Source organism: Mustela nivalis, assembly GCF_964662115.1.
Source record: "Mustela nivalis genome assembly, chromosome: 15".
Taxonomy (NCBI): Eukaryota; Metazoa; Chordata; class Mammalia; order Carnivora; family Mustelidae; genus Mustela; species Mustela nivalis.
In genome coordinates this window covers 45,794,431-45,820,451 of record NC_139034.1, presented here as the reverse complement: position 1 = coordinate 45,820,451, position 26,021 = coordinate 45,794,431, and positions in this window count along the sequence as shown.

Here is a 26,021-nt window from a genome sequence, read left to right as displayed (position 1 = left end):
TTCTCTACTGCAAGTCAGATTATTTTTGACAAGGACCCTTCTTCCAGTTGCTCTATCTCAGCTCTAAAATTTTTCTAAGGTTAACCATAGTTCTGGAAATTGGGGGCTAAAATTTACAAGTTTTTCCATTATTAATGAAAATACCAAACTCCCTCTTATCTCACAAATGTTCTGTTTGAGTCTGGCAAATTATTTAAATTCCCTCAGACTGTAAAACTTGGGCTTAGAACAGGAAGCCCTTATTTGTTCCAGGTCTAAAATTCCAGGTTTTATTCAATATGAAGACTCTCTCTGTTTACATATTCAAATAGGTGTGACTGTGACAATTCCAAGACTAATCTTGGCCACAACTGACACTAGCTAGAAGGGCTTAAACTCTTTTCTGACATCATATGTATAAGATTAGGAGGGTCATAATTACACCATTTCCCTCTAAAGAGTAAAAAGTATGTCTGCCATTCTTAAGATGAGTCTGAAAAATGTTACTCACATGTTTTCTGCCCTTTTAGTAAAAGGAGATTAAAACACAGCCTAGCATCACATTATTATAGTTGTAATTTTTAAATCCTTATTAATAATAATGATAATAAAACTACTCCTTTGCTCATCCTGTGCTGTGCAATGTGCATGGTGTTTTACATAGATTAGCTCAGTTAATCCCATAGGCCACACCGAGTGCTACCATTTGCTGAGGCTTTAAGATAAGGTAAGCACAGGAATAGTTCTTTAGAACATTCATTTCTGACAATCGCCCAGAAGAAAGGTGCTAGGTAACTATTACCATACATACAGTTTCTTATCCTGGTGAGCAAGAGAAATGCAATGTCCATTTACCATGGAATTTAAAAATTTGGGACACAGGGGTGTGTGGGTGGCTGAGTGGGTTAAGCCTTTGTCTTTGGCTCAGTTCATGATCTTAGGGTCCTGGGATGGAGGCCCGCATTGGCTCTCTGCTCAGCAGGAAGCCTTCTTCCTCCTCTATCTCTGCCTCCTGCTCTGCCTACTTGTGATCTCTCTCTCTGTTAAATAAATAAATAAAATCTTTAAAAAACAAAACAAAACAAAACAAAAACTACAGAGTGTTCACAAACATACTGAAGACAACAAATGAGGTGATTTTGACTCTGATAAGCAATTATATATTTCTAGGAATAACAAATCAAAATTATTCAAAGGAAATAATAGAGTTTACAATGACTAAACATTCAGAACACTTTTTTAACTGCTGATTTTTTTCTGATTTTTTAAAAAAATCATGGATGTATTCCTTGCATATTGCCAAAATCATGAAATTTCAAATTCAATAACACACTTAGAGACTCAGAAAAAGGAAGGAAATTAATTATTAATAGCTCTTATTCATGGATGCTTATTATTTATTTGTTAGTAATTTGATTATTAGCATCTTTCAGTATATATGTAATATATAATGATACATATACAATGCACCACGCATAAACATATATGTCATAAATGTATAGAGACTGGAATATACTTAATGATACCTTTTCACATGTAAATTTCAATTTGTTTTGCCAAACAGCCAACCAGTTTTCTCAATGCTTTAATTTTAAAAATATCTTGTGTCCCATGATCAGCTTTGCCATTTTTATACAACAGAAAAATGGCATTTTTAAAAGCTAAGTTGTTTATGAACTTTATATTCTTTTATCCTCAGAGAAGTGTTTGACAAAGAACAAAAAACAAAGCAACCTACAAGAAAGAGGGAAAAAACAATATGTTCAAAATTCCAATTCTCTAATTTTTCTGAATATACTTAAGTATGCCTCACTTAAAACCCAAATATTCTTCTTTGCTTGACAATTCTTTCTTTGATTCAGTTTTACTAAACATCATCCCCAGACCATGCAACAGAGGCTACTGTCTACTTAGGTATGTAAGGCTCACGATAGAGCTATTCTGAAATATCAGTGCATTGCTAAGACTTCCATTTTCCTCTGGGCAAGCTGACCCAACCTGGGATTTCCATTTCTGCGGACCTCAGAACAAGGACTGTGTCCTTCTTCGGTTTATTTCTTCGGTTTATTTTGGTAATATCTGTGCTCATGAAAAATGATAAACTAAGTAATTACAGCTTTTTCTTTAAATTCATCTTATTGCATTTAAGCAGTTAAATGTAATAAGAAAAATACAATTGGAATATTACTGAGGACTTTTTGTTTATACTGCAATTTTTACAAATTCTTATTTAATTCTTTGTAATAGTTTAATTTGTCCAATTTTATAGCAAAAATCATACTAAATAAAATGAAAGTTTATGAAATGGTATAATTTTTCTTTAATATTATATCTTCCATAGAGATTAGCAGAAATAAAATTACTGGAAGAAGTATATGAATGTATTAAAATGCATAGTACATATTGCAATTTAGCTTCCAAATGAAAATGAACGCATAATACCACTGGAATTATTGACAGTCTTATACACAAAACTGTACTAAGTTGTGGGTTTGTGTTTCATTCATTATTCATTTACAATTCACTACTGAGCACCTGCCACAGGCCAGTCACTGTTCTGAGTTATCTTGGGGTATTTTAATAGGCTTTTCTACCTGCAAAGATGTAATCTTCAGGTGTGACCTTTGTTTTTGAATTTTCTGCTCAGACTGGTTGCTCAGTTTCCTACTGGATGTGTTTTGATTGTGTGGGTGTTTTATTTACAACCCTTTCTGATTAAAAACTCATAGTTTGTGAATTAATCACCACAAAAGTATGTAACACAAAACATCAAAGTTTCTAGCAGTAGTTGAGAACAGCTTTACCAGCTTTACACAAATGCTTTTCAATACTTTAAAACACATTGTGTGTAGTGAACATACATATATAAGCTACTATATAATATTATGTCTACTAATATATATTGGAGCACTGAGGAGCAGGCACTACTCTATGCATAAATATCTCATTTAATCCCTACATCCATGCGGTATATGATTTTATTTTGTCCATAAGCTATTCGTTATTCTGATCTAACTGTATATGTTCAAAAAGCATTATTCTCATTTTCTTCCATCTCCATCCCACTATCATTTAGTTGTTCTCAAAAAGCAAGTCGTCTCGGTCATTCTCACATTCTCCTTCCAATCCATAGTCACTGTACTCATTCTACCTACTACCTCTTACAAAACCTTATTATTAAATTTTCAAGAATCTTCTCCCACTCCAATCCTAGCCTGACTCAAGAAAACCCAGTACTTGCATATCAAAAAACTTAGAATTTAAAAAGTATTTTTTGCCCTTAAGAATACCAAAAATTTACTTTGGGACCAAATACAAGAAAATTATTTGTCAAATACCAAGCAGACAGATTTTCCCCCTTTGAATTTCTGCTATAAGTTACTCTAGTTACACTTAGGTAATCTGAATAACTTTGATTCTTTTTTTTTTTTTTTTGAGATATTATTTAGGGGTGAGGAGTCAAGATGGCGAAGGAGTAGCAGACTGAGATGACATCAGGTACCAGGAGATCAGCTAGATGGTTTATCAAACCATTCCGAACACCTACAAATCCAACAGGAGATAGAAGAGAAGAAAAGAAGAAATTCTAGAAAAAGAAAATTGACAATTTCCTGAAAGGTAGGACCTGCAGAGAAGTGAATCCAAAGCAACAGGAAGATAGACCGCTGGGAGAAGGGCTGGCTGAAAGCAAGGAGTGGAGCAACACAGCACAAAATCAGAATGTTTAAAAGTCTGCTCCACTGAGGGACATCGCTCCACAGGCTAAGCTGGGGTGAAGCCCACACAGGGACAGCGTGGTCTCAGGTCCCGCAGGGTCACAGAAGGATCGGGAATATCTCAGTGCTGCAGAGCTCACAGGTGTTAGAGCAGGGAAGCTGGCTACAGAGACAGAACCAAGGAGTGAGCTCTCAACTCAGGGTTACCTTAAACTGTGATTTGTGGCGCAGTCAGGCCACTGCTCTGTGAGCAGGGACCCACAAGATCTGGGGAGAACCCCATGGAAGAGTGCAGGGATCTGTTCGGTTTGAAGACTCCAGGCGGGGCTGAGTGTCTGAGGCACAGATGCTTGGTCACAGGTTGGGTGAGCTCAGAGCATGGCCGGAGACCAGGGAGACGGGAATGACTGAGCGCTTTTCTCCAAGGGCGCACTGAGGAGCGGGGCCCCAAATTCTAGGCTCCTCTGGGCCAGAGATTGGGAGGCCACCATTTTCATTCCCATCATCCAGAACTCTATGGAAAGCATTCAGGAAAGAAAATCTGTGGAAAGTGAACCCCAGTGGATTACTTAGCCTGGCGCCTGGTAAGGGCAGTGCAATTCTGCCTTGGGCAAAGACACTTGAGAATCACTACAAGAGGCCCCTCCCCCAGAAGATTAGCAAGAAATCCAGCCAAGACCAAGCTCACTTAGCAAGGAAAACAGCAGAATTCCAAAGGAGGAGAAAGCAAAGCACGGAATTCATGGCTTTCTCCCTATGATTTTTCAGTCTTGCAAAGTTCATTATTTTTTTTCCCTTTATTTTTTTTCTGATGCTGAAAACATTTTTTAACTTTTACTCTTCCTCTTTTCCTTTTTTTTAAGATTTCATTTATTTATTTGACAGAGAGAAAGATCACAAGTAGGCATAAAGGCATGCGAAGAGAGAGGGGGAAGCAGTCTTCCCACTGAGCACGGAGCCCGATGTGGGGTTCGATCCCAGGACCCTGAGATCATGACCCGAGCCGAAGGCAGAGGCTTAACTCACTGAGCCACCCAGGTGCCCCACTCTTTCCTGTTGTAACGTTTTTTTAACTAGTTTATCTTAATAATACCTTTCATAAAAAAAAAATTCATTGAACCTTCATTATTATAGTAATATTTTATCCTTCATTGTATCTAACTTTATTTTTTGCATACACATAGGGTTTTTTCCTCTAAAAAAATGTGGGATACAACTTGTCTAATAGACCAAACTATACCCTAAATCTAGCAAACGGTTTTATTCTAGTCTCCAGCCTGAGCAAATTCTCTCCATTTTCTTTTTCTTTATTCTCCCAATCAACTTACCTTAACAACTACGTTTTTAGAAAATTTTTTTTTAAATTTCATCTTTAGAGTCTTATTCCATCCTTTCATCATGTTTACCCTTATTTTGTATATATATATAGATAGATAGATAGACCTATCTATATATATCTGTAGATATATCGATATATATCTATACATCGATATATCTACAGATATATAGACCTATAGATAGATAGACTTATCTATCTATATATTCATTATTTAAAATCTGGGATGTAGTTTCTTCTAAAAGACCAAAATACTCCCAAATTTAAGTGGGCAACTCTGGTCTATTCACCACTCTAATATATATATATATATATATATATATATATATATATATATATATATATATATATTCTTTTTTATATTTTTTTCTTTCTCTTTTTAATTGTTTTCCCTGAACTTCTTTTTACTCCATTTCTCCCCCCTCACGATTTGGGATCTCTTCTGATTTGGTTAAAGCATATTTTCCTGGGGTTGTTTAGTATTTTACTGGCTCCTTCATATACACTTAGCTGGACAAAATGACGAGGCAGAAAAATTCACCACAAAATAAAAGAACAAGAGGCAGTACCAAAGGCTAGGGACCTAATCAATACAGACATTGGTAATATGTCATATCTAGAGTTCAGAATGACAATTCTCAAGGAGCTAGCTGGGCTTGAAAAAGACCTGGAAGGTATCAGGGAAACCATGTCTGGAGAAATAAAAGCCCTTTCTGGAGAAATAAAACAACTAAAATCTAACCAAGTTGAAATAAAAAATTCTATTAATGAGGTGCAATAAAAAATGGAGGCTCTTATTGCTAGGATAAATGAGGCACAAGAGAGAATTAGTGATATAGAAGACCAAATGACAGAGAATAAAGAAGTTGAGCAAAAGAAAGACAAACAACTACTGGACCACAAGGGGAGAATTAGAGAGATAAGTGATACCATAAGATGAAACAACATTAGAATAATTGGGATTCCAGAAGAAGAAGAAAGAGAGAGGGGAGCAGAAGGTATATTGGAGAGAATTATTGTAGAGAATTTCCCTAATATGGCAAAGGGAACAAGCATTAAAATCCAGGAGGCACAGAGAACCCACCTCAAAATCAATAAGAATAGTCCACACTCCATCATTTAATAGTAAAATTTATAAGTCTTGGTGACAAAGAGAAAACCCTGAAAGCAACCCAGGACAAGAGTCTGTAACATACAATGGTCAAATATTAGATTGGCAGCGGACTTATCCACAGAGACCTGGCAGGCCAGAAAGAAGTGGCATGATATATTCAGAGCACTAAACGAGAAAAACATGCAGCCAAGAATACTATATCCAGCTAGTCTATCACTGAAAATAGAAGGAGAGATTAAAAAGCTTCCAGGACAAACAAAAACTAAAAGAATTTGTAAACACCAAACCAGTTTTACAGGAAATATTTAAAGGGGTCCTCTAAGCAAAGAGAGAGCCAAAAAGTAGTAGATCAGAAAGCAACAGAGAAAATACACAGTAACAGTCACCTTACAGGCAATACAATGGTACTAAATTCATATCTTTCAAGGGTTACTCTGAATGTAAATGAGCTAAATGTCCCAATCAAAAGACACAGAGTATCAGAATGGATTAAAAAAAAATCAAAACCTATAAATATGCTGTCTACAAGAAACTCATTTTAGACCCAAAGATACTCCAGATTTAAAGTGAGGGGGTATAAAACCATTTACCATGCTAATGGACAGAAAAAGAAAGCTGGGGTGGCAATCCTTATGTCAGATCAATTAGATTTTAAGCAAAGACTATAGTAAGAGATGGTAAAGGACACTATATCACACTCAAAGGATCTGTCCAACAGGAAGATCTGTCCAACAATTTTAAATATCTATGGCCCTAACATGGGAGCAGCCAACTATATAAACCAAGTAATAACAAAATCAAAGAAACGCATTGAAAATAATACAAAAACAGTAGGGGACTTTAAGAGTCCCCTTGCTGAAATGGATATATCATCCAAGCAAGAGATTAACAAGGAAATAAAGGCCTTAAATGACACACTGGACCAGATGGACATCACAGAAATATTCAGAACAGTACATCCCAAAGCAACAGAATACACATTCTTCTCTAGTGCACATGGAACATTCTCCAGCATAGATCACATCCTGGCTCATAAATCAGGTCTCAAATAGGATCATTCCCTGCATAGTTTCAGACCACAAAGCTCTGAAGCTAGAAATCAATAACAAGAGGAAATTTGGAAAGAACACAAATACATGTAGGCTAAAGAGCATCCTTCTAAATAATTAATGGGTCAACCAGGAAATTAAAGAATTGAAAAAATTCATGAAAACAAATGATAATGAAAACACAATGGTTCAAAATCTGTGGGACAAAGCAGTTCTGAGAGGAAAATATATAGTGATACAAGCCTTTCTCAAGAAACAAAAAAAGTCTCAAACACACAACCCAACCCTATACCTAAAGGAGCTGGAGAAAGAACAACAATAAATAAAATCACGAATGAAAGAAAAGATATCACAACCAAAACCAAAGAAATACAAACAATTATAAGAACATAATATGAGCAACTATATGCCAGCAAATTTTGCAATCTGAAAGAAATGGATACATTCCTAGAGACCTTTAAACTACTACATCTGAATCAGGAAGAAATAGAAAACCTGAACAGACCCATAACCAGTAAGGAGATTGAAGCAATAATCAAAAATCTCCAAACAAGAGCCCAAGGCCAGATGGCTTCCAAGAGGAATTCTACCAAACATTTAAAGAATTAATTCCTATTCTCCTGAAACTGTTCCAAAAAATAGAAATGGAAGGAACACTTCCAAACTCATTTTATGAGGTAGCATTACCTTGATCCCAAAACCAGACAAGGATCCCATCAAAAAAGAGAATTACAGACCAATATCCTTGATGAACAGAGATGTAAAAATTCTCACCAAAATACTAGCCAATAGGATCCAACAGTACATTAAAAGGATTATTCACCATGACCAAGTGGGATTTATTCCAGGGCTGGAAGGTTGGTTCAACATCCACAGATCAATCAATGTGATACAATACATTAATAAAAGAAAGAACAAGAACCATATGATATTCTCAATAGATGCTGAAAAAGTATTTGACACAGTACAGCATCCTTTCCTGATTGAAACTCTTCAAAGTATAGGGATAGGGGGTACATATCTCAATATCATTAAAGCCATCTATGAAAAATCCACCACAAATATCATTCTCAATGGAGAAAAACTGAAAGTTTTTCTTCTAAGGTCAGGAACACGGCAGGGATGTCCATTATCACCACTGCTATTCAACATAGTACTAGAAGCCCTAGCCTCAGCAATCAGACTACAAAAAGAAATTAAATGCATCCAAATTGGCAAAGAAGGAGTCAAACTATCACTCTTTGCAGATGATATGATACTATATGTGGAAAACCCAAAAGACTCCACTCCAAATCTGCTAGAACTTGTACAGGAATTCAGAAAGTACCAGGATATAAAATCAATGCACAGAAATCAGTTACATTTCTTTACACCAACAAGACAAAAGGAAGAGATATTAAGGAGTCAATCCCATTTACAAATGCACCCAAAACCATAAGAAACCTAGGAATAAACCTAGCAAAATAGGCAAAGAATCTATACTCAGAAAACTATAAAGTACTCATGAAAGAAATTAAGGAAGACAGAAAGAAACAAAAAAATGTTCCATGCTCCTGGATTGGAGGAACAAATATTGTGAAAATGTCTATGCTACCTAAAGGAAACTACATGTTTAATGCAATCCCTATCAAAATACCATCAATTTTTTTTCAAAGAAATGGAACAAATAATCCTAAAATTTATATGGAACCAGAAAAGACCTCGAATAGCCAGAGGAATACTGGGGAAAAAAAAAAAAAAAGCCAAAGTTGGTGGCATCACATCAATTCCAGACTTCAAGCTCTATTACAAAGCTGTCAACATCAAGGCAGTATGGTACTGGCACAAAAACAGACACATAAATCAATGAAACAGAATGGAGAGCCCAGAAATAGACACTCAATTCTATGGTCAACTAATCTTCAACAAAGCAGAAAAGAATGTTCAATGGAAAAAAGACAGTCTCTTCAACAAATGGTGTTGAGAAAATTGGATAACCACATGAAGAAGAATGAAACTGGACCATTTCATGACCACACATGAATATAGACTCCAAATGGATGTAAGACCTCAATGTGAGACAGGAATCCATCAAAATCCTGGAGAACACAGGCAGCAACCTCTTCGACCACAGACACAGCAACTTCTTCCTAGGAACATTGCCAAAGGCAAGGGAAGCAAGGGGTAAATATCAACAATTGGGACTTCATCAAGATCAAAAGCTTTTGCACAGCAAAGGAAACAGGTAACCAAACCAAAAGACACCTGACAGAATGGGAGAAGATATTTGTAAATGACATATCAGATAAAGGGCTAGTATCTAAAATCTGTAAAGAACTTATCAAAATCAACAACCAAAGAACAAATAATCCAATCAACAAATGGGCAGAGGACATGAACAGACATGTCTACAAATAAGACATCCGGATGGCCAACAGACACATGAAAAAGTGCTCTACATCACTCGGCATCAGGGAAATACAAATCAAAACCACAATGAGATACCACCTCACACCAGTCAGAATGGCTAAAATTAACAAGTCAGAAAATGACAGATGCTGGCAAGGATGCTGAGAAAGGGGAACTCTCCTACAGTGTTGGTGGGAATGCAAGCTGGAAAACAGCATGGAGGTTCCTCAAAAAGTTGAAAATAGAGCTACCCTATGACCCAGCAATTGCACTACTGGGTATTTACCCTAAAGATACAAATGCAGTGATCCGAAGGGGCACGTGCACTCGAATGTTTATAGCAGCCTTGTCCACAATAGCCAAACTATTGAAAGAACCTAGATGTCCATCAACAGATGAATGGGTAAAGAAGCGGTGGTATATATATATATGATGGAATACTATGCAGCCATCAAAAGAAATGAAATCTTGCCATTTGTGACAACAAATGGTTGGAACTAGAGGGTATTATGCTTAGCGAAATAAGTCAATCAGAGAAAGACAATTATCATATGATCTCCCTGATATGAGGAAGTTGAGAGGCAACGGGGGGGTTGGGGGTAGAAAAAGAATAAATGAAACAAGATGGGATCGGGAGGGAGACAAACCATAAGAGACTCTTAATGTCACAAAACCAAACTGGTGGTAGGGTGGGGAGAGGGAGGTTGGGAGAGAGTGGTGGGGTTATGAACATTGGGGAGGGTATGTACTATGGTGAGTGCTGTGAAGTGTGTAAATCTGGCAATTCAGACCTGTACCCCTGGGGCTAATAATACATTATATGTTAATAAAAAAATAAAATATTATATTAAAAAAAGATTTTATTTATTTATTTATTTGAAAGAGAATGGGAGAGAGAGTGAGAGAGAACACAAGCAGGGGCGAGGAGCAGAGGGAGAACCAGACTACCTGTTGAGCAGGGACCCAATGCAGAACTTGATCCCAGGACTCCAGGATCATGACCTCAGCAGAAGACAGACACTTAAACGACTGAGCCCCATGACTTTGATTCTTATTGAAAATTAAAACTTAAAAAATTACAAAAGATAAAAACCACAAAGAAGAATATCTCAAGATATCTTAGCATATATATTTACAAGGAGAATATATTTATAGAGTAAATATATTAGTCATCTGTCTGTTCTATTTACTACCTCTATCTTAATTTCTCTTGTAACTTCATTTTAAATGTTTTGCAATTAAAAAAAATTATGTTTAGTTAACTTTTTTTAAATGCTGTTTTCTCTTTGTGGTTTTTCTGTAACATCTACACCAGTTATTGCTCTTGATGTCATGAACTGCCTCTGTGTCAGCTCATGTAAACCTTGAATTAAAAAGTATTCTATAAAATCTGAGTACTTCACATAAGTCAATATACTATAGCACAGTAATTTATTATTTATTTATTTATTTATTTACATTTTGGGAGGACTCACAGTGAGGGATGTATCACAGTGTACACTGAACTTAAAATGTTATATATAGAGAGAGTGTTCCCACACCCAACAGGAAAAAAAAGTCTATTTAGTTAGTTTGTTAAGACAAAGAGCACAGTAAGGGGTAGGGGTGGCAGTGGGAAGCGAGAGAAGGGAGAATCTCCCTAGCCGACCCCCTGCCAAGCATGGAGTCAGTGCTGGGTGTGGGGATCTATCCCACGACCCTGAGTCCACAACCTGAGCCAAAACTTGAGCCAAGAATCAGATGCTCAACCAACTGAGCCACGCAGGTGCCCCTGAAAGTCTGTTTTTAACCTTCTACTTTGCATAAAGCCTCACTTCACCTCCATCCTTCTCCTTTATCATATACTTCTTTCTTCTTCAAAACTAGAGGATGTTATGTTATTCAGAAATCAGTAATGTTTACTGAGTACCATACACCCAAGAACGGAAATCATGTTGAGTGACACGTGGATCTCAAGAGTAAAAATCAAAGGTAGAAGTGCCAGCAAGTTAGCTTTTTCTTGTTTCTTGTACATGTGGCACAAGCAAATTAATAATTTTAACTAAATGAGCTACATAATTAACCCCATCTATCAAATAGAAATATTACTATTTTGTGGGTTATATTATAAAGACCATAATAAAAATAAGATAATACAATCATCAAGGAACTTCATCTTACCTAGGACAATCAGTCCCCATATTCTCTTTAGGAAATTAATAAAGAAAAATGGTTTTCTTTCCTAAACCATATACGATTCCTAGAAATTTTAAGAATTTGACTTGTTTTAGGCAAGCAATTCTGTATCTTTTCAGGCAGTCTGCTTTGTCTTCCTGTATGTTGACTTTATTCTTTTTTTTTTTTTTAAAGGTTTTATTTATTTATTTGACAGACGGAGATCACAAGTAGGCAGAGAGGCAGGCAGAGAGAGAGAGGGAAGACAGGCTCCCTGCTGAGCAGAGAGCCCAATGTGGGGCTCAATCCCAGGACCCTAGAATCATGACCCGAGCTGAAGGCAGAGGCCTTAACCCACTGAGCCACCCAGGTGCCCTGTTGACTTTATTCTTAAGGAGGCTTTTTCTTAGGTATCAAAGATGGTGGATAGGCATACCCCTCTAAAGGATTCACATAAGGCTTTATTTTGGTGAAGGCCCATTCTTGGACAATGACTGCATCCAGCAGATGGGGTATTATGATTGAACTGTAGCATGTGTGTCATATATGAAGGCAAGGACATACAACTGACAACCACACCAGCTCCCCTACACAAAACAAAAATCATGGACAGGAAAGAAAAAACTAAATTTAAAAAGATTCAATATTATCTCTTATTAAAAGTGGATACTGGCAGTGTTTCTAATTAAGTGGAAGCTACAAAATAGGTGGGAGGACCTAGCAATCTATGAGAACAAATACCGAGCTCAACTCTCTGCATTCAGAGACCCCTTGCACTTTCCAAAGTTGTCTGTGAGGTCAAACTTAATATACTGTGAGCCATCCTTTAGGGGTAATGGAACTGTTCTAAATTTTGATTTCATGATGACTGTTCAACTCTCTACATTTACTAAAAATTGTAGAATTTTATCGAACAAAGAGGCAAATATTAAGATATTTTAAATTATCTTCATTAAATGTTAAAATAAAGTACAACTTAAACGAAATGTATTTCCATATCCCAGCTTCACCACTGACTCATGACTTGCATTCACACTGAACCCCAGTGATTTCTGCTTAGATTTTAGTTTCATTCTTCGAACATTCATTTCAGTTCTCATCCAGCCAGACATTTCCATTAGTCAAGAATTGTGGGTTGGTTGGCCTTTCCAGTAGATTGATCTCTCCTGAATTATGCATCAGAGAATTTTCTTAATATTGCTAGAACACCTATGGTGACCTTTTCTATTTTGTAGACTGGATAGAGGATATTTTTATATTTTGCATTTTCGATTATTTTAATTAATTTTTCCAGAGGAGGGAACTAAACCCACAATTCAGACTAGTGTTTTGATTTATAATCCCAATATCCTTTTTATACATATTTTGCAAAGGTCTATGCAGTATCTGTCACTGCATTTGATACTTGTATTAGCTGGCTAGGGCTGCTGTAACAAAGTGGCACTATCCAAGTAGCTAATGCAATAGAAATTTATTTCCTCACAGTGTCTGAGACTAGAAACCCAAGATCAAGGTATCAGTGGGGTTGTTTTATCCTTAGGGCCATGAGGGAAGGATCTGCTGAAGGCCTTTCTCCTCAACTTATAGCGATCTTCTCCATTTGTCTTCACATTGTTTTCACTCTGTAGGTGTTTTGTGCCAAATGTTCTCTTTTATAAGGTCACCAGTCACATTTAATTAGTGCCCACCCTAACAACCTCATTTTAACTTAATTACTTCTTTGAAGATCCATCTCCAAATACAGTCATATTCTGAGGAACCAAGATTAGGACTTCAACATATAAATTTCTAAAAAGACACACTTCCGCCTATAGCAATACTTTCAACTTAAAAATATATATATATATATATACACATATATATAGTCAATGATATTATATATCATAAATATTAGGCTGGATTATTGATGTGCCAGCAACATAGTAAGAAAACCTACTTAATGGTAAAGTTCTATTTCTAACCAAAATAGATTATTTTAATCATCTGCAGAAGCTCCTATACCAATATCACAGTTTGCTTTTATATGACCATTTTGGTGTCTCTTTCATTCAAGCATATCTTCCAAAAGAAGTATTCAATTATAAATGTTTCTTTTTTTTTTTAAGATTTTATTTATTTATTTGACAGACAGAGATGACAAGTAGGCAGGGAAACAGGCAGAGAGAGAGGAGGAAACAGGCTTTCCACGGAGCAGAGTCTGATGCAGGGCTAAATCCCAGAACCCTGGGATCATGGCCCGAGCTGAAGGCAGAGGCTTTAACCCACTGAGCCACCCAGGTGCCCCTAAATGTTTCATATACAATATTAAAAAGACAAATATAGATTTATATTTATATAAATCTATATATAGATTTATAGTGAGTTTAGGCATTTTCGAGATCTGAGGGAAAATCATAAGCCAGAGAGAAAATAATATAAAAGGAACTAAATATTGCAATGCACACATGATATGCTATAACTATTTTAAGTTTTAAATCTATCGCCGTAATGTTTATTGACATTTCAAGGACCAGCTGTGAAAAGAACATGATCTTGTACTCAGCTTTTATTCCTCATTGCAGGCTGCTGCCTCTGCTGTCAGATTTTCTACCTGTAACTGAGATCTATGGTGTGTAGCTCTTACTGATACCTAAGGGCATTTCCAAAGTAACCATGCAAAACACAATCACCAAAAACAACTGGCATCCCAATTGCAGAAGACTGTGTATATAAGAACCTGTTCTAAGTACTTACCTGCCCCCTTTAATGAGCAATCTCCTCCAGTGATTTTAAAATAGATGTACAACAAATTTATCAGTAAAACTGAAGCAGATAATATCATTACAGAGAGATAAAGTTAGTGTCTACCATGTCAACATTTATCAATTCATCGGGTCTCTATGGGGGGTTTAGAAAAGAAGCCCATTTTCACTAGATCCCATTAATTTAAAATGACCAGTAGCATATACTGCAAAGATAAAATGCTAATGTTCAAAAAGGAGAAATTTGATTTTTAAATTAAAGTTCCCGAATTTTCTGAGGCATATTATAAAAATTATTATCTTTGGGTGTGAGTTATACTTGGTTGCTTCCATCACCATGAATTCATCAGCATTATAGAGAATCATAAAATAGGAAAAGGAAGTAAAATCATCAGTCACTGGGCTACTGTATAAGAGTACAACTTTTAGGGACGCCTGGGTGGCTCAGTTGGTTAAGCAGCTGCCTTCGGCTCAGGTCATGATCCCAGCGTCTTGGGATCGAGTCCCACATCGGGCTCCTTGCTCAGCAGGGAGCCTGCTTCTCCCTCTGCCTTTGCCTGCCATTCTGTCTGCCTGTGTTCGCTCTCTCCCTCTCTCTCTCTGGTAAATAAATAAAATCTTTAAAAAAAAAAAAGAGTACAACTTTTAATAGAGATTCCGGATGTGTGTGTATATATACATATGCCATATATATTCTATATATACATAGACTCATGGAGGAAAAAAATCTATTGTCAGGAAAGTCAATGTAAATTAAAAAATGTGGTTAAGGGAAAAGCCAAAAGAAATTCTTATTGGTGACTTTTTTCTTATCAAGAGATCAACGCATTGTCCCATTATTCTCAGCTCCGTGATGAACAGTTACATAAAATTTTATGCAGTTTATTCTCTTAAGACATGAGAAATACACTACAAAGTTGATTACTGTTATTTAAAATAGCATTGTCTGTGTTTTCTTAGGTCATAATACTCCTGCTATAATATTGCACTATTGGGCATTCTCTAGAGAGATCCTCATAATAGTAGTACCAGCTTACTTCATTATTTTCCTCCCTTGGCTACTTAATGTAATTCGAATCTCACTGACCTTAACTTACAATTAATTTTAAGATTTACTTATTTTTTTTAAAGATTTTATTTATTTATTTGACAGAGACAGATCAGAAGTAGGCAGAGAGGCAGGCAGAGAGAGAGAGAGAGGAGGAAGCAGGCTCCCTGCTGAGCAGAGAGCCCGACGCCAGACTCGATCCCAGGACTCTGAGATCATGACCTGAGCCGAAGGCAGCGGCTTAACCCACTGAGCCACCCAGGCGCCCTTTAAGATTTACTTATTTGAGAAAGATCAGGAGGGATGGGCAGAGGGAGAGGGAGAGGATCTCAAGCAGACTCCATACTGAGCACAGTGCCAATGCAGAACTCCATTCCAAACCCTGAGATCATGATCCGAGCCAAAACTAAGAGTCAGACACTCAACCCACTGGACCGCCCAGGGGCCCCATCTTTATTTACAATTCTGTTACCATTTGGTACTGATCTACTCTTAAAAATGATATAAAGTCAGTATAAATCCCTGATGTGAACAGAATTAGAAACATTTAAAAATCACAAGCTGAATAGAACCATATAGCTCCTAAGTTATTAAAATATAGTTATTTTCAAATTTACTCTTATACCTAAGAAAAAGTCTCATATGATGAAATACAGTGCTATCAGGTTCTATTTTCTATTATTTAATGTAGCATTTAAGTGACATTTGCAAAATGTTTTATAAAATTACATTTCATCTTCATACATATTTCAAAACCTTACTTAGGTTTTATTATATTTTTTGGCTCATGAGGATTTTAAACCTTAAAAAAGTTAAGCGAATTGCTCATTATTATATAGCTAGTACAAACAGCAATTTGTCTGTTCGTTGAAGACACATCTCCTTTCAGTACTGTCCTTTCTCTAATACCCATTTTGAATACAAACACCGTGAATAGTTTATCTATTAGTCACTGGGTCTACTTTTTCCAATTATACCTCACTTTATTGTAATAAGGCTTTTATCTTTAACCTACAGTAACATTCTTCTCATGAAGATCACTAGTAACATATCTGTAGCTATACTCAAAAACTAGTTATCTAAATAAATGTACATCTTTGCACATTTGACACTGGTGATAATTTCCCTTCCCTGGTCAGTGTTACTAACAAATTCTTTAGTTTATTCTTAAACCTGACCACTCTTTCTTACCCCTCTTACTGGCTTTACATTCTGCTCTTGCAAGAATGTTTCATCATAAAGTGCAAGCTTTTATCTCTTCATTCTGCATATTCTTCCCAAGAATTTTACTTTTATTCAAGGCTTCAATTTCTGTCTATGTGCTCAGGACCCCTAATCTGTGTCTAGAGTTCAGAATGCTTTTCCAAGGTCCATACTTTACATATAAATAATATTTTTAAAAATTATTTATTTATCTATTTATTTGAGAAAGAATACAAGAGTGCATGAGTGGGGGTAGGGGCAGAGAAAGAATCCTTAGACTCCCTGCTAAGCACAAAACCCATTGCGGGGCTCAATCCCAGAACCCATGAGATCATGACCTGGTCAAAATCAAGATTCAGATGTTTAACCAACTAAATTAGATTTTAAATTAGATGCCCCTAAATTAGATTTTAAAACGAAAAAAGTTTAAGAACACATTTCTTTTATAGTGTATGAAGTATATAGGTCAGTATATAAATTATATATGGTTACCTTAATGTCTTTTAACACATATTGTAACCCCAACTCATATCAGGAAATGGATTATTATAGTACCCCCAAATTCCTCAAGCCCTTCCTTTTCCAGTTACTACCTACCTCATGCATAAAAGCAATTTTTATTCTACCTTTTATTACCCTATATTTAGTTATAATTAATTTGTTTTAATTAATTCAAGCTCATTTTTATTGGAGAAGGACATATGAATTGTCTCCAAGTTTGAGCCATTATTTGTGTATCTACTGTGAATGTTGATTTCTACATCTTTTTGTGAAAATGTGCATACATTTCTGTTCTAAAAATGGAGTTGATAGGTCATAATGGGTAAGTTCAGAGAAGGTACTGACAAAGGCTTTTCAAAGACATTTTAGCAAGTTGCACTGTCAACACAAACATGAAGATTCCATTCATTCCTCACCCTTGCTAATATTTGGCACATTCTTTTCCTTTTACCATTCTGGTATGTGGGAGGTGGTAGACATCTGGGGTTTTAATCTTCAACTGCATAATGAATTTTAATGTCAAACACCTTTCCAGATGTTTGCTGATTATCTGGACTTACTCCTTCGTGAAATATGTTAAGTTTAAAAAAAAATTCCTCTTAGAACTGATAGGCAAATACAGCAAGTTTGAAGGATACATGCAATATGAAAAGATCAACTATTTTCCTATACATCAGGAATAAATAGGTGAAACTTAAAACAAAAAACACAATTCTATTTATATTAGCACCCCCCAAAATGAAATAAATATAAACCTAACAAATCAATATGAGAAAAATTACAAATTTTGATGAACATGATCAAAGAATAATTAAATAAATGGAGAGATATTTGAAGTTCATAGAGAGGAAAAATTGGTAGTGTCAATATGCCAGTTCTTCCCAATTCTATCTATAGATGCAATGCAATTCTGATAAAAATGCCAGCTAAATCTTTGTGGATATCAACAAGCTGATTCTAAAGTTTATATGGAGAGGCAAAAAAAAAAAAAAAAAAAGCCAACATAATATTGAAGGAAAAGAACAAAATTGTAGGAATGATGCTACCCAACTTCAAAACTTACTATATAGCTCTAGTAATCAAGATTATGTGGTACTGGTGAAAAAAATGGAAAAACAGATCAATGAAAGGGAATGGAGGGCCAAAAAAGAGACACACATAAACTGATCTTTGATGGAGCAAAAACAACACATTGCAGCAAGGATAGTCTCTCCAACAAATGGTGTCAGAACAAAGTTATATCCATATGCAAAAAAATACTAATCTAGACAGAGACTGACATCCTTCACAAAATTAACTCAAAATGGATCACAGGGGTACCTGGGTACCTCAGTGAGTTCTCTGCCTTTAGCTCTGGTCATGATGCCAGGGTCCTGGGATCAAGCCCCACATTGGGCTCCCTGCTTAGTGGGGAGTCTGCTTCTCCCTCTCCCTCTGCCACTCCCCCTGCTTTTGCTCTATCAAATAAATAGTATTAAAAAATGGATTACAGCTTGAAATATAAAATGCAAAACTCTAAAGTCCTAAAAGATAACACAGGAGAAAATCTAGATGTTCTTGGGTATGGTAATGACTTTGGATAGAACACCAGAGACATAATTCATGAAAGAAACAATTAGTAAGTTGAAATTCATTAAAATTACAAATTTCTGCTCTCTTAAAGACAGTGTCAAAACAATGAAAAGACAAGCCACAGTCTGGGAATAAACATTTACAAAAGGCAAATCTGTATCAAAATACAAAGAACTCTTAAAACTCAACATTAAGAAGAAATGATTAAACATTGGCCAATGACTTTAAAAGAAACTCCATAAGGAAAATATACCAGTGGCAAGTAAGCATACAAAATTACAGGAATACCTCAGAGATATTGCAGACCACTGCAATAAACTGAGTATCACAATAAAGCAAGTCAAATGAATTTTTTTGGTTTCAGAGTGCATATGTAAGTTATGGTTAATACCACCCTATTAGGGTATTAAGTGTGCAAGACCATTATGCCTAAAAAACAATGTATATACCTCAATTAAAAATACTCTGTTGGTAAAAAATGATAACCATTACCTGAACTTTCAGTGAGATGTGATCTTTTTGCTTGTGGGGTCTTGCCTTAACATTGATAGATGCTGACTGATCTGCATGGTGGCTGCTGGAGGTTGAGGTGGCTATGGCAATTTTTAAAATAAGATAAAAATGAAGTCTGCTGTATCATTTGACACTTCTTTCACAAATGATTTCTCTGTAGCACGTGATGCTGTTTGATAGCATTTTACTCAAAGGAGAACTTCTTTCAAAATTGGGAGTATCTCCTCTTAAACCCTGTCACAGTTTTGTCAACTAAGTTTATGTATTATTCTAAATCCTTTGTTGTCATTTCCACAATCTTCATAAAGAGTAGTTTCCATCTCAAGATGGAAACTTGATATAAAGTAACTTCATGGTATTCAAGTTTTATCATGAGATTGCAGCCATTCAATCCCATCTTCAGGTTTCACTTCTAGTTCTAGTTCCCTTGCTATTTCCACCACATCTGTAATTACATCTTTCAGAATTATCTTGAATTTCCCAATGTCTTCCATGAGGGCTGGAATCAACTTCTTTCAAACTCCTGTTCACAGTGATATTTTTTTTCTTTTTTTTTTTAAAGATTTTATTTATTTATTTGACAGAGAGAGAGATCACAAGTAGGCAGAGAGGCAGGCAAAGAGAGAGAGAGAGGAGGAAGCAGGCCCCCTGCTGAGCAGAGAGCCCAATGCGGGACTAGATCCCAGGACCCTGAGATCATGACCTGAGCCAAAGGCAGCGGCTTAACCCACTGAGCCACCCACGCGCCCTCACAGTGATATTTTGACCTCCTCTCATGAATTACAAATGTTCTTAATGGCACCTGGAATAATGAGTCCTTTCCAGAAAGTTTTCCGTTTACTTTGCCCAAATCCATCAGAATCATCATCTATGCCACAATAACTTTACAAAATGTTATTTCTTAAAATTTCTTAAATAGGAAGACTTTAAAAATGAAATTGGTCCTTGATCCATGAGCTGGAGAATTGATGTTGCGTTAACAGGCATGAAAACAACATTCATCTGGTACATCTCCATCAAAGCTCTTGAGTGACCAGGTCGATTGTCAATCAGCCTTAATATTTTCAAATTCATCTTTTTTTTCTGAGCAGTAGTTCTCCACAGTGGGCTTAAATTATTCAGTAAACCATGTTGCAAACAGATGTGCTATCATCCACTTACAGAAGTTTTGTTCATCCATTTACAGAGCACAGGGAAAGTAGATTTTGCATAATTATTAAGGGCCATAGGATTTTTGGAATGGTAAGGGAGCACTGACTTCAATTTCGAGTTACCAGCTGCATTAGCCCCTAACAAGAGAGTCAGTCTACCCATTGGAGCTTTGAAAGCAGGCATTCAATATCCCTCTCTAGCTATGAAAGTCCTAGATGACATCCTCTTCTAAGAGGATGCCATCTACCTTGATGTAGATGCTGCTGCATCTACGCTGAACATAGTTGATTAATGTAGCCACCTTTATAGCTAGATCTTCTGGATAACTTGCTGTAGCTTCTACATCAACACGTGCTGCTCTATTTTGTACTTCAATATTACAGGGACTGCTTCTTTCCTTAAACTTCATACATCAACCTTTTCTAGCTTCAAACTCTTCTGTAGCTACTTTACTTCTCTCAGCCTTCATAGAAATAAACAGAGTCTCACTCCAGATGAGGTTTTGGTATTAGGGAATGTTGTGGCTGGTTTGATCTTCTATCCAGACCATTAGAAGTTTCTCCACATCAGCAATAAGGCTGTTTGCTTTCTTATTATTTGTGTTCATTGGTTGGCTAACTGGTACGAGGGGCCTAGCTTTCAGTCTATCTTGGCTTTTGACATGCTTTCCTCAGGAAGCTTAATGAGTTTTAGCTTTTGACTTAAAGTGAGATATATGGATGTGGAGCAACAGGAATGCTCATTCACTGCTGCTGAGAATACAAAGTGGTACAGGCACTGTGGAAAACAGTTTGGCAGTTTCTTACATAATATAAAATATTCTCACCATATAATCCAGCAATCACATTCCTTGATATTTACCTATAGGTGTTACTACCTTAGGTCTACACAAAATCCTGTGAAAGGATGTTAATAGGCGGTTTATGCGTACTTGCCAAAACTTGACTTTCAAACACAGATGTCCTTGAGAAGGTAGATGGATTAATAACATGAATTGAAAGACACAGAGAAAATGTAAATGCATATTGCTAAATAAGAGAAGTCATCTGAGAAGATTATTTACTCTATGATTCTAACTATATGATATTGTGGAAAAGGCAAAACTATAGAGATGCTAAAAAAGATCGGTGCTTACCAAGAGTGGGGGATTGTGGGGTAAAAATGAAAAGACAGAGAGTCCAGAGAACTTTAAGGGAAGTGAAACTACTCTGTATGATACCATAATGATGGATACATGACATTGCACATTTATCTGAATGCATAAAATAGACACCACCAAGAATGACTGCAATGTAAATTATGTAAATTAATGTAAATTATGAACTTAGAGTGATTCTGGTGTGTCAATGTAGCTTCATCAATTCTAACAAGCACACCACTCTGGTGGAGGATGCTGATAATGCGTGAGCTCTGTATGTCTGGGGCAAATGGTATATGGGAACTCTGTCCTTTTCAATTTTGCTATAAACCTAAAACATCTCCAAAAATAAAGTCTTTAAATATGAATAAATAACAAATTTTTAAATGAACTATTCTTATCAATAGGATTAGATAATATCTATATCCATTTCTTTAGCTTCTATGAATGCATTAGGATATAATAACATAGCATGAATTTATTCCTTCCACTTGTCCAATTTCCAGATACTTCTATAAATGCATTAATCATAATAGTAATTTTACACAGAAACATTATTATTTCTGTAGATCATTTTTAATAGTATGCTATGAAATGAATTAGTCACACAAAGTCATGCTATATAAGCTTATTCTTTTGTTTTTCTTATAACAATTTCTTTATATGATGCAGATTATAAGCAAAGATGGGAAACTGTTGGTAACACCAAAGTTGCTAAATTGGGCCCCAAGATGTGAAATGTTGTCACAGTATTTTGGGATCAAATTAAACATTGACTGTTCTCTTGTTTTCTTTTAAGCAACTTAGAAGACCTAAAAAGACCTTCATGTGTGTTTTTTTTCCCCTAAAATCCATTTCTTGTTATTTCTTCCACAAGATAAGATTAGAGATAGGCACCACTTTTCAGGCAGCCATGTCCCCACATCAATGTTTTTTTTTTTTTTTAAAAGGATAAATAAATGTAAATAAATAAGGGAACTATAATAAAGTAGTAATTAAAGAAGAATGCTAACTTCAAAGAAGTTGTTAAATTCCTTTTGTAACTTTGCAACTTTAATACTCTGTCCATAAATATACTTCTATTTCTTAATACCAGGCCAGTATATATTTTAAGGATATGCTTATCCTCAGAAAAAAAACAAAACAAAACAAAAAAACAAATAATATGCCAGGAGAAATAAATAGCCCAAATTGCTAGAGGATAGGATTTCTAAACACATAGTCAATTCAAATAAAAATTCTTCCAAAATGTGGCAAGGCAGCCACTGTCATTTCTTTCACTGACTGCCAAAATGATCATTTATAGCAGATCAAGATGGTCAAAATAGACCCTTATCATAGGTTTTGAATTCCATTCCCGGGACATTTGCCATGCTCCAGAATTACTAGCAGTGTAAACCAAAATAAAAAAACAGCAATGCCAGGAAATGCCTGAAACCATGGATAATACAAAACTCTATAAGTACTACATTTTGTTTTGTTTTATTTTCCTATACAAACATACCTATGGTAATGCTTACTTTATAATTTAAGCACAGGAAGAGATTAACAACAATACTAATTGAACAGAACTATTATAACAATATACTGTAATAAAAGTTATGTGAATGTGGTTTCTCACTGAAAATATAAAAAGAAAAATAAAACAGCAATACAATGTTTAAAAAAAAAGAAATTAATCTTCAAAGTCAAAACTTCGTTTTATTTTCTAAAGGACAAATCACTGCTTCTGATTTTAAGCTTGAGGCTGCCTGATTACTCATGGACCCTGGCACTTCCTCCTCAGTTTCTAGAAGTTATTTGTCACTGAATTCACTTTGACAGTTGGGCTAAATATCCTCATGGCCTTGTTAAAACACCAGAGAGTATAACATGCTGACCTGGAGATTTCTGGGGCAATGCTACTCTACTCCTTAATTGAAAAATACACTGTTTTTTATTCCATTTAGCGGAGAACTAAACAATAAGAAATCAGTGATTACAGGCAATTTACGCTGATGAGCTCTCAGAAGGGATCTTGGTATCAGCCTCTGAAGCTACAATCCTTTCATATGATTGGATGGCAGAAATAACATGGATTTCAGGGAGAAACTAGGAGTGGTCATTTCCTAAATGACTGGTGCTCTTCTGGGTACATCTCACTTGGAATAGAGATTTCTGTTTCACATTTTCCAAGTTGTAAGAAAATATAAGCCAAGATTTAGCCTGCCCATAACTGGGGATCAGACACATTAATTTACCCTTTTTAAGATTATCTCACATAGAGGATTAAACTTTCTCTGCATTTAATTTTATTGAGGTTTTCTTTTTTTTTTTTTAAAGATTTTATTTATTTATTTGACAGAGAGAAATCACAAGTAGATGGAGAGGCAGGCAGAGAGAGAGAGAGAGAGAGGGAAGCAGGCTCCCTGCTGAGCAGAGAGCCCGATGCGGGACTCGATCCCAGGACCCTGAGATCATGACCTGAGCCGAAGGCAGCGGCTTAACCCACTGAGCCACCCAGGCGCCCTTATTGAGGTTTTCTTAATGAAGGGAAGAAGCAAGGAAGGAAAGGAAAAAAGGAAGAAGAAAAGAGATCAGTTAGATATTACTGACATTTTATAAGAAATGGTAAAAAGGATAATGAATTAGGATCATGTCAATTAACAATGGGAAAAGAGCTAGATTTTTATAAAATTTACAAATAAATAGTTGACCTAATTAAGGCAATAATTTTATATGTAATATAAGACAGGTAACTCTCAAAATCCCTTGAGATTTATAAATGAAGACTGAGATGATTTTAATAAAATATAAAAGTATAAAAGGAAGCAATTTTCAGTAAAAGTGAAGAAATTCATTTTACACAAGTTGTCACATCTTTAAAAAGGAGCATAGGAAATAGAGTTTACTTTATTCTAAATTGTTCTGTCCTTGTCTTTTTCCTTTAGTGCGGATACCCAAAAATTTTATCTCATCAGCTAGTTTTACAGACTTAACAAGATAATATTCAAAAAAGACTACGAAAAGATTAAATAGTAAATAATGTTTGTTTGTATACATTTCATGATTCTTGCCTTTCTAGAAGTTACTCATTTGTTAGGCTGCTGAATATGATATTCTTTTTTTTTTTTTTTTTTTTTTTTTTTTATTCTTAGGACAAAGCAGATTCTTCCCTTCTAGTAAGTGGAGTTTGTGACACTCTACATACCATTATTTTATCACTGAAATAAATTTTTATTTAGTAAATGGCAATTGCTTTTTGTTGCTATTCTATGTTTCAGTTGAAAATTTCATTTTAGGGCACCTGGGTAGCTCAGTTGGCTAAGTATCTGCCTTAGACTCAGATCAGGATCTCAGAGTCCTGGAACTGAGCCAAATGTTGGGCTCCTGGCTCAGTGGGGAGTCTGTTCCTCCCTCTTTTTGCCCCTCCCTATTGTTTGCATGCATGCTTTCTCTCAAATAAATAAATGAAATTAAAAAAATAAAATAAAATAAAAATTTTATTTTAAATATTATTGCAGGGCACTGCTCTTTATTTCATAAATTTAATACAAATATTGAATCTATGACATTTCTCATGATCAAATATGGCAATGAAATTAGGATTTTAGGATTTTTTTCAGCTTTATTGCACTATAATTGATAAACTGCATATACTTTCAATGTACAATGTACAATGTAGCAAATTTCACAAACATAATATAGCATTATTAATTATAGTCATCACGCTGTACATTTCATGCCCAGAATGTATTCTTTTTATAACTGAAGGCTTGTACACTTTGATCAGCATCTCCTCACCTATTCTACCCCATAATCCTGGTAAATAACATTCTACTCTGTATTCTATGAATTCAACTTTTTTAAAAATTCTATATATGAATGATACATAGTTTTGTCTTTCTCCATCAGGCAAATTTCACAAAGCTTAATGCTCTCTGGGTTCACTGAATTGTTGCTGCAAATGGCAGGATTTCCTTCTTTCTCATAACTGCGTAACATTCTATATATATATACATACATATATATATTCTAAATATATATCAATCACATATTTTTTACCCATTTATCTGTCAACACACACTGCAATGAGCATTGGAATGGAGACATCTCTTCAAGACAGTGATTCCCATTCCTTTGGATATATACCTAAAAGTAGGATTTCTGGATCATATGGTAACTATATTTCTAATTATTTGAAGAATCTCCATTCTGTTATCCATATGGCCACCCTAATTTACATCCCCACCAACAGTGTACAAGGGTTCCCTTATCCCCACATCCTCCCTAGCCTGGGTTATCTCTTGTCTTTTTGATAGTAGACATCATAACAAGATAAGGTGATACTACATTGTGGTTTGGATTTGTATTCCCTGATAACTAAGAATGTTGACCAACTTTTCTTTTACTTGTTGGCCATTTGAATAATATAGCT